We start from the raw sequence: 10780 nt of genomic DNA on the forward strand, positions 1-10780 counted from the left end.
TTCCTGGGCTCAAAAGGGAAGCATAAACTTACTGGATTTCAAAATGTTTTGAATGAAGGGATGGAGCCCTATTTTATAGGAAGAGGAGAGGAAAACGGATGGCTAGGATGAATTTGAGATGAAGGGCTAAGATTTACTTGTGAGCTCACACAAGGTCTAAGAGAGGGTGTGGAGACCAAGAAATATGCCTTAAAGGCATTTCGTATCTCCACACTCCACAAGATGCATTGGAGGAATTAAAAATTCTTCAAAAAAGGATATCATGGGGATTGGAGGAATAAAAAAGAATTAAAAATTCCTTGGGAGAGGGGATGCCTAGAGGAATGTGTGATTTCAAAAATCTTACATTCACCTAGGAAAAGAGCATTTAAAGCTAGTGGCTGGATGAAAAGGACAAAGAGTTGACTTTGTGGCTAATCATGATGATTAACCATTAACAACTCATTAGGAGGGGGATTAGAAGAAATGTTAGGTGGGATTAATATTTGTAGGAGAATTTGACTAGGAGAGAGAATGAGTGGAGGGAATAAAAAATTAGAAGAATAATGTTAAGTGAGTTTAGGGAGTTTCTAGAAGAATGAATTAAGAAAATGATTTGTAGGAATCATGTAGGTTAACTAATTAATTGAAATTAATTAGCTAAGAGGAAGTTTTGTGAGGATTTAATTTTTTTTAGAACAATAAAGAAAGGGATTGATTTATTAAATAAATCAATCATATGCTATAGTGACAATATTAATTATATTTAATTAATATTGAGAGGAATTTGAATTAACATAATTAATTAATTAATTATGCGAGGAATTAAAAATAATTAAAATAATTATTTTTAAGTGTCTACATTTTGCCCCTCTTTGAAGTGAGGTGTGATGACACATTAATTCAAAGAATAATCTTGTTTTGATGCTGATATTGGTTTGATAGGATGCCCTAACTCTTGATTTATAGATTACGGTATGGTGATGCCCCCTTGGGAGATCAATTGAGGTATTTGATCTTTGGAGTTTTGCGAAATTGATATCCCGATATATTTGATTTGATTCGATTGATAAGATCTAGATTCAGTCTAGTTTCAAGAAGAATTCATCCTATATAAGACAAAGATGATCAAAGTGTCTGGTTTCAGGAAGGATTCATCCTGTATAAGACATGATTGATCACAATATCTGGTTTCAGGAAGGATTCATCTTGTATAAGACATGATCGGAGTGTCTGGTTTCAGGAAGGATACATCCTGTATAAGACATGAATGATCACAACGTCTAGTTTCAGGAAGGATTCATCCTGTATAAGACATGATCAGATCACAACGCCTGGTTTCAGGAAGGATTCATCCTATATAAGACTTGATTGATCACAACGTCTGGTTTCAGGAAGGATTCATCCTGTATAAGACATGATCAGATCACAACGTCTGGTTTCAGGAAGGATTCATCCTGTATAAGACATGATTGATCACAATGTCTGGTTTCAGGAAGGATTCATCCTGTATAAGACATGATCGAAGTGTCTGGTTTTAGGAAGGATACATCCTGTATAAGACATGACTGATCACAACGTCTGGTTTCAAGAAAGATTCATCCTGTATAAGACATGATCAGAGCGTCTGGTTTCAGGAAGGATACATCCTGTATAAGGCATGAATCAGAATCAGAATTGATTATGTGAGGAAAAAAAAAATAGAGGAAGAAAAATTAGGGTGGAAGGGATAAATGAGGAAGATATATGAAGTAATCGTGAGGTATTTGGAAAGAAGAATAAGAGATGCGAGACCACGGAGGAAAATGGGGGCAATTGAGAACTCCATGGGATTATTGAGTTTAGGATTTGATGGAATGATGGTGAGATTTTGTGCACAACAAATGTGGAGAGCCAACCTAGTTTGATGTTGCCCTGAGTGACTTGCACCACTAATTATAGAAATCAAGATGCCATGAGAAACCCAGGGCGTGGATTGACTTTGTAGACAAACAGGAATTTCTTGCACACAACAATGCAAGTGTTAAGAAACACTAATACAAAATTGTGGGTTCATGCAAGGAAACCCTCAAACACACCGATACCTCTTGTACACGAGAAGGTAAGTGTTGATAAACACTAGTACCAAGTCGCTGATTTATACAAGAAGGATCCAAAACATGCCATACTATGAAATATGCCCCAGTATGCACCTATCATAACGTACCTAGATATGGAAGAACCCAGGCAGTCGTAAATAGTGGCAGTCGTAGGGAAAAAGATGCAAGCCTATATGAAAAGATCTAACAAAATCTAACAAGTCTCTTCCTTGCGACCACATGATACCTCTTGCCAAGAGTAGAACTAGGATGGACTTGGGATTGTTTCTCAAGACTTCTTAAAGCTGACACACAGAGGCATAAAATCTTAGTTTCAATGGGACATTCCTTGTTCATGACTCGGGTGAAGACTCATCATCATACACATGTTTTATTGGGAGGTAGAAAAGAAGGAATGTTACGCATGGGTGGGCTGGATGGCAGATGATTTGTAGTATTGACATGATAGACAGTGGATCCGGTTATTTACCTTGGCGTCTGCATAGAGGTTTTCATGAAGGTACTTGTCCATAGCGCCACCAAGTGGTTTTCACTAATGGACGAATTGTTTTTCTTTCTTTTTCTGATTTTTTTAAATTTTTTTTTTTAAGCATAAAATCTTTTGAGGTGCATGATATTCATTGGATCATCCAAAGGATCACCTTCAGGAGTAGCCAATTGATAAGCTCCTGATCCATATTTCGCTGTGATTACATATGGTCCAAGCCAATTAGGCTCGAACTTGCCTTTCTTTTCTCTTTCTTGTAGATTTTTTTGATTCTCCATGAGGACAAGATCACCGACTTGGAATTCCCGGGTTCTAACTTTTTATGATAACTCATGCGCAGATGATTTTGATATACCCGAAGATGATTCAAGGCCTTAAGGCACCTTTCATCTAACAATTCTAGCTCTTGTAAGTGAGCAATTCTGTATTCTTTCTTTGGTAGGATGTTTTGCAGCGATACCCTTAGAGACGGGATCTCGATCTCAAGGGGAAGGATGGCTTCGGAACCAAATACTAGGGAATAAGGAGTGGCACCTATGGGGGTGCAGGCCCACAATGCAGGATGGATTTAGAGGTGTCAATCACGGCTCGCTTCATTGACTGTCTTTTTGAGGATTTTTATTAGGGTTTTATTAGAAGCCTCAGCTTGGCCATTGCCTTGGGGGTAATATGGAGTGGAGAAGTGGTGTTGGATGTTGAATTTTTGGCAGAGTTCTTTGACATCCTGGTTCTTAAATTGTTTACCATTATCTGTGATGATAACTTTTGGGATGCCATATCGACAGATTAGGTAGTTCAAGATGAATTTGGATATTTGTTTGCCGGTGGTGAAAGTAAGAGGGACAACCTCTACCCACTTGGTGAAGTATTCGGTGGCGGTGATAATTAATTTATGTTCGTTGGAAGATGAAGGGTGGATTTTCCCAATGAGATCGAGCCCCCACTGCGAGAAGGGCCATGGTGTAATGAATGGCTGCAATTCTTGTGACGGTGCATGAATCTTGTCGCCATGCTGTTGGCAAGGGATGCATTTCCTCACATAATTGTATGCATCTTCTTCCATTTTAGGCCAATAGTATCCTATTCTCAAAAGTTTTTTAGCCAACGTGAGTCCACTTTTGTGTGCCCCACAAATATCCTCGGGTGCTTCACGTAATGCCCATTCTGCTTCTTGTTTATCTAAACACCTTAAGAGGGAATCATCAAAATGCCTTCTGAACAAGGTGTCTACAAGGATGGTGTAACGGGCACATCAGTGGATGAAGGTTTGTTGTTGGGTTTTGGTGAGGTGTGGGGGAATGGTGTTGTCTTTGAGGAAAGCGAAGGTTTCTTGGTACCAAGGGGACTCGGGACCAACGAGAACACACACCATTTCAGACTCTGGTAGGTCGTATGTCGGTATAAACAATTGTTCGACCAAGAACTCGCACTTCTGACTGTGTGCTGACATTTGAAGGAGGGAGCCAATGGTGGCCATTGCATCTGCAGCCTTGTTGTTTGTTTGTGGGATTTGGTCAAACTTGATTGCCGTGAAATATTGCTTAAGATCTTCAACCATGGTATGATAAGGAAGGAGTTTATCATCTTTTGTCTAGTATTCATCATTGACTTGTTTTATGATAAGTTGGGAATTGCCATAGACTTGTAATTCCATTATTTTCCAATGGATAGCCAAGCGTAAACCTGTGATGAGGGCTTCGTCTTCTGCTATGTTATTGGTACATGCAAAGACTATCTTGTATGATTTGGGGATGCCATCTCCTTGAGGTGTGACCAATAATATTCCTGCCCCCGATCCATTTTGAGTGTAGGAGCCATCAAAATACAATTTCCATGTGGAGGATGTGGTAACGGTCATAATGAACTCATCTAGTAATTCTGTGAGAAGAGGATGGTTGCCTGGAAGTGGAGCTTCAGCCAACTGATCTGCAATGACTTGTCCCTTGATTGCCTTTCTGTCCACATATTCAATGTCAAACTCGCTTAAGAGCATGACCCATTTGGCGGTTCTGCCAGTGAGAGTAGCTTTGGACAAGATATATTTAAGTGGATCAATTTTAGCAATTAATTTTGTCTTATTATTTAGCATATAGTGTTGTAGTTTTTGTGTGCTGAACACTAATGCTAAACATGCTCTTTCAATGGGGGTGTAATTGAGTTTATATCCTACCAACGTCCGACTGATGTAGTAAATGGCATTTTCCTTCCCTTGATCATTTGTTTGCGCCAATAATGCCCCCAATGCTACTACAGTAGCACATATATACAAAATAAGGGGTTTACCAGGAGCATGAGGCATCAATACGAGAGGTGATACTAGATATTCTTTTAATTTCTCAAAGGTCTTTTGACATAGGCAATCCCATTTAAATTTTGTGTCTTTACGCAACAGGTGTGCAAATGGATGGCACTTGTCTGCTAGCTGTGAAATGAAACGCCTGACAGACTGGAGTTTTCCCTGGAGACTGCATAGTTGTCTGAGAGTTTTTGGCGGAGGCATTTCCATAATAGCTTTTACCTTTGCAGGATCAACCTCGATGCCTCTGTGGGAAACAATGAATCCCAGTAGTTTTCCTGATGTGACGCCAAACACACACTTTTTTGGATTCAGCTGTAGTTTGTGTTTTTCCAATCTTTTGAAGATCTATTTTAGAATGGGGATGTGTTCTTGTTGTGTCTTGGATTTTCCTAGCAGATCATCCACGTAGTCCTCCATAATTTTGTGCAAGAGGTCATGAAAAAATGTTGTCATTGCTTGTTGATACGTAGCTCTAGCATTTTTAAGGCCAAAAGGCATGACCCGATAACAGAAGGTACCCCATGGTGTTGTGAATGCAGTTTTATGTTGATCCTCATCTGCTATCCTGATTTGGTTGTATCCAGAAAACCCATCCATTAGCGATAACATTTCATGTCCTGCTATAAGGTCCACAATCATGTCTATATTGGGGAGCAGGAAATCATCTTTAGGACAAGCTATATTTAGATCTCGGAAATCTGTGTAGATGCGGATGCCCCCAGCAGGTTTGTCGATAGGTACAATGTTGGAAACCCATTCAGCATAATCTATTGGTTTGATAAATTCTGCGTCTAACAAATTTTGGAGTTCCGCCTTGACCAAGAGTGCAATATGTGGGTGCATTTTGCACAATTTTTGTTTTACAGGTTTTGCATCTGGGTGGACGACGAGATTGTAAACCACCAAGGCAGGGTCCAACCCTGACATATCGGAATAAGACCTTGCAAAATTGATTTTTACCTCTGTCAGGAAGTTGATGAAGTCTTGTTTCTCAATTTTTGTGAGGGATTTGGCAATGAGCACATTTTTTGAAATGACCTCGGTGCCCATGTTGATGCTGTCTGTTTCTTCTATCAACAAATTTGATTTGTCCTGTGGAAGGTAACCAATGGTAGGGAGGTCAAATCCCTCATCGTCAAGTGCCTTTTCCAGGTTTTCACTTTCAGATATGCCCTTTGTTTTTATTTCTTGTTCATCCAAAGGCACCTCAGGGAGGTTTTCACCTAGGGAATCATATATTTTTCCCTTATTATCTTTTTTGTGGCTGAGGGCATTGACTTGACTACCAAAGTATCCCTTTTTGTGGCTGAGGGCATTGACTTGACTACCAAAGTATCCCTTTTTGTGTAGTTGAGAACCCTCGATTCTACTACAATCTTCCATAGTTTGCACTGTTAGGAGAGCAATGAGAGCATTATCATCGGCATAGATATCTAAAGTGGGTTTGTCTCGTTGGCCCCAATCAATGAGTTCAGGATGGACAAGATGTATCTCATGTGAAGTGGGAGGAGTTACGGGGGTGATGTTATTGATGTAAGCGCCCAATAAGATATCTTTCTCATATTCATAAGGCATTTCATGGAATTCTTCTTTGTCAGCGCTTTCGATATCCGAAGAAGGACTAGAAGGGGCACCAACAATAGTAATCTTAGGCACCGAGGTGTACCCCAAGCCTCTGTTGTATATGTATGAGATAGGATTTATGGGTGTTTTTCTTCCTTTCTCCTCTGGTCCCAGGCCGTGTCCTTTGTAACCCATTTTTTCAACTATGGCAGATGCTTTTGGGTACATTTCTTTGGATATTGTTGTTGGATCTTCATCTTCTTCCTGATACAACCATGAAGAGATATCTGCTTTGAGGCTCTCATTATCAAGTGGGCCCCATTGCTGGAAGGTAGTGTTTTGGCATTGCATGGCTGGTTTTGGGTCGCTTTTTATCTCTTTTGGTTTGCCAAATGACTTAGGAGAGAGAGGAAGGTTGCCTATTAATAAGACGTCCTCCAATTTGTATTCTTGACAACCATTGTCCAAGATCTTGATTTGATTATCTGGTTGGGATGATGTGGAGGCAACATTTGATGTGTCAGATGGAGGCATTGGCGAGGGTCTATTTAGTGGGCAATGATACAAATGCTTCTCCTCTAATAGTTTGCAATATTGAAAAGGTTGGGGATCACCTTTGATAGTGATCACTCTTCCATTATAGGGGAATTTGATGCATTGGTGATAGGTGGAGGGTGCGGCCTGCAAGGAATGAATCCATGGCCTCTCGAGGAGAATGTTGTAGGGGAGATCAAGATCTAGTACTTGGCAAGGGGTTTCAATTGTAATGGGGCCCACTTGAAGAGGTAAGGTGATCATGCCCTTTGAAATTTTTTCTGCATCATCATATGCCTTTATTGTGATCCTTCCTAATGTGTCTATCAGATCCTCAGAAAGTCCCAATTGTTTTATTAATTTGTATGTGCACAGATTAAGCTCAGATCCACTGTTTATCAGGATACGTTTGACCATGTGCTTGTGGATGAGAGCTTCGATATGCAAAGGTTTGTTATGGTCTTCATCTACGGGAGTATCTTTGGAGTTAAATACAATGTGCTACTGGGCAGCAAGGTTTTCAATGAGGGTGGCGTTGATGTTATCTAGAACGCATGATTAGAGAAGGGCTTGTTCCAAATTTTTTTTATGGACCGGGGAAGTCTTGAGAAGTTCCAAAATAGAGATCTGCGCAGGTGTCTTCCCAAGTTGATCAAGGAGGTCATATCGGTGGGTGGAAGACATGGGTGGGGGGTTTGGTGGGGGAGGGACTCCTTGGATGGTGACCCTTCCTCGGCGTGTAGTTGCATTGTAGTCATTCTGGAAATGGGAGGTGGAAGGCATGGCGCCTTGAATGACTATCCTAGCAGGATTTGGTCTACTTTGGAAGAAGGAGAATTGACTCCTTGGATGGTTATGACATTGACATGATTATCTGCAGGTTCAATGCGACCTTCTAAAAAATCACAATCGGTTATGTGATTAGCGTAGTCATAACCCATTGCGTTAGATGATGAGCCTTTTCCTTTATCATGATTCAGGAAGGGTTCCTGGTACATTTTGAGTTTGTCATTGTTATTACCAGGTTTTGCATTTGCTACTTCAATCTCACCTCTATCAATGAGATCTTGTATGTAGATTTTCAGTTTCATACACTTTCGTGTATCATGTCCCTTGATACGATGGTATTCACAATACTCATTTTCACTATACCATCTCGGTTTAGGTTGATTGGGGTCAAATGAGCAAGTGATTGGAAAAACCACTACACCTGCTTGGACAAGTTTTTGAAACACCACTTCAATAGGCTCAGCCAGAGGAGTGAAATCTCTTGGAGTCCTGTTATTCAATCGGGGTGGTTGTCCCTGGATTGAGACATTGTTGTGAGGTTTTTTGGATTGATTTGGATTGTCTCGATTATTGAATTAATGATTATTGGTGGTGGATTTTGGGGGAGCGGCCATGGTTTGGACCCGCTTTGCATCAGTTATACCATCATTGACCACATTTTTGTTTTTGGACCAGAATTTTGCTTGTCGTTATAATAAGAGGAAGAACTTTGTGTTGATTTCTGGTAATGTTTCAAGGCTCCTTCCTCCAACAAGACACGTTCAAGGGCGAGACCCTTATCTGTCAATTTTTGGAAGGATTTGATACATTGAGATATTAAAGGTCTTGAAAGTTCAAGCACCAATTTATTTTGGAATAATTCAATTTGATATTGTTCTGGCATGTCCCACTGGAATTTCTTGATAAGATGTCGCCATCTTTGTAGGAAATTGGTGAAGGTTTCTCCGGGCCTTTGTTTTGTATTACATAGGTCCATCATAAGAACATCATTACCCATGTTGTATGCATAGTGGGCCACAAATTTTTTTGCCAAGTTTGGAAAAGAGACAATGGAACCTCATGGTAGAGATGAGAACCATGTCAGGGCATCTCCTGTGAGACTCTTGGGAAAGAGTCTACAAAGATAAAGGTCACTATAGGAGACTTCTTGGCATATGATGTGGAATTCTCGAACATGATCGTAGGGGTCTCCTTTGCCTTCATACTTGGTGAATTTAGGAATCTCAAATCTCGGGGGATATGGTGTAACTGATATAGATGGATCATAAGGACAAGGGAAAAACTCTTCGAATGAGTAAGTTTTCCTTTTATTAGTCCTTTGTTTCATGTCCTTGATGATATTCTTCATGTCTTGAATTTCCTTGATGAGGTCTTGTTGTGGACTTTGATATTGATGAATTGTATTTGCCCCAAGAATTGGATGAACCAAAGAAGGTGCACCACCACCAATATATTGATATGATGAGGAGGTGGGAACGTGGGATGTGATGACCGATGTCACTGGGGTTTGAGTGATGGTTGCAATCTGCCAACTATTGTGATGGGATTGAATACGACCTAGATAAAATTTGCGACATTGTTGGGAGGAAGGGAATTTTGTGGAATAGAAATTTGTGGTTGAATAAAAGGAGGTGGTATAGAAGTTTGTTGGAGAATGGATGAGATCGGATTTGATAGTGGTATGGATGGTAAGGAGGAAGAAGGTGGGATGGAGATCACGGTAGGAGGTACCGCAGGTGGCATTGATTGAGCTTGGATGATTGATGGGGCTGCAATTGATTGAGTTTGAATAGTAGGTGCAATACTTTGAGTGGGAGCAAGGTCTCCTTGTGGTTGCTAGGTGAGAGTGGATCTATTAAATTCAGGCAGAAGTTGAGCTCCATGTTCAAGGAGAGTTTTCAGAAGTGTAGTAGGATTGTGTTTAATAAACTTTTCCATCATCTCTTGGTTATAAGAATCCGCTAGGAAAGTTTGCACTTCCGGACAAAGTTCATCTTAGTTAACCATGTCAAGATTTTGACTTTGATCTTGATCTTTAGGTTGCCCACTTTGTGTATGATCTTGCGTGGGATCTTCATATAGGACATCAATGTCCGGCATGCCATATTGTTGTTCAACCATCTTTTTCTTTTGGGATCGAGTTGCGACCATACACGATATTTGTGATGAAAAGACTTAGGAAAAATGTGATGAAAGGATTTAAGAAATTTGAGGATGAAAGGACTTAAGAAATTTGTGATAAAAGGATTTAAGAAATTTGAGGATGAAAGGACTTAAGAAATTTGTGATGAAAGGATTTAAGAATTTTAAGGATGAAAAGACTTGAGAAATTTGTGATGAAAAGATTTGAAAAATTTCAGGATGAAAAGACTTGAGAAATTTGTGATGAAAGGATTTAAGAAATTTGTGATGAAAGGAATTGAGAAATTTGTGATGAAAGGATTTAAGAAAATTGAGGATGAAAGGATTTGAGAAATTTGTGATGAAAGGATTTAAGAAAATTGAGGATGAAAGGATTTAAGAAATTTGAGGATGATTGATGAAGAAGGTATGGTAGTGATGGTTTAGAAGAAACTTGATAACTAGGTTGTCTTTGACATGAATACGACTTAATGGAGGATCGATTTGAATGACAAGTTGGATGAAGGGATATGACCACCCTGATTTGGACGATAGTTGGTGTTTCAAAGGACAAACTTGAATGTTGATGGAGATGACAGACTCTTAGCTTCTCTTTTAGACTTATGAAAAATGGGACGGATAGATTTTTAACGCAATTTTGGACTTTGTGTGGGTAATGACTTGGACAATTGTTTGTGTCTTGACAAATGATTTTGCAAAGTGTTTGGGGATAGTGATGTGTTTTTAGTCTACTCTTGGCAAGTATGTATCAAACAAAGCAAACACAGTGATCAAATGCACAGTATATCAAAGACACTCATGCTCATATACAACATTCTTAAGGCTGGGAAGGACAATAGTCATTGAATCCCAATTGGTTTTCCATCTACGCTTACCCAGAGCGGACAC

This window comes from Cryptomeria japonica, chromosome 5 (genome assembly GCF_030272615.1).
Source record: "Cryptomeria japonica chromosome 5, Sugi_1.0, whole genome shotgun sequence".
NCBI classification, from domain to species: Eukaryota; Viridiplantae; Streptophyta; class Pinopsida; order Cupressales; family Cupressaceae; genus Cryptomeria; species Cryptomeria japonica.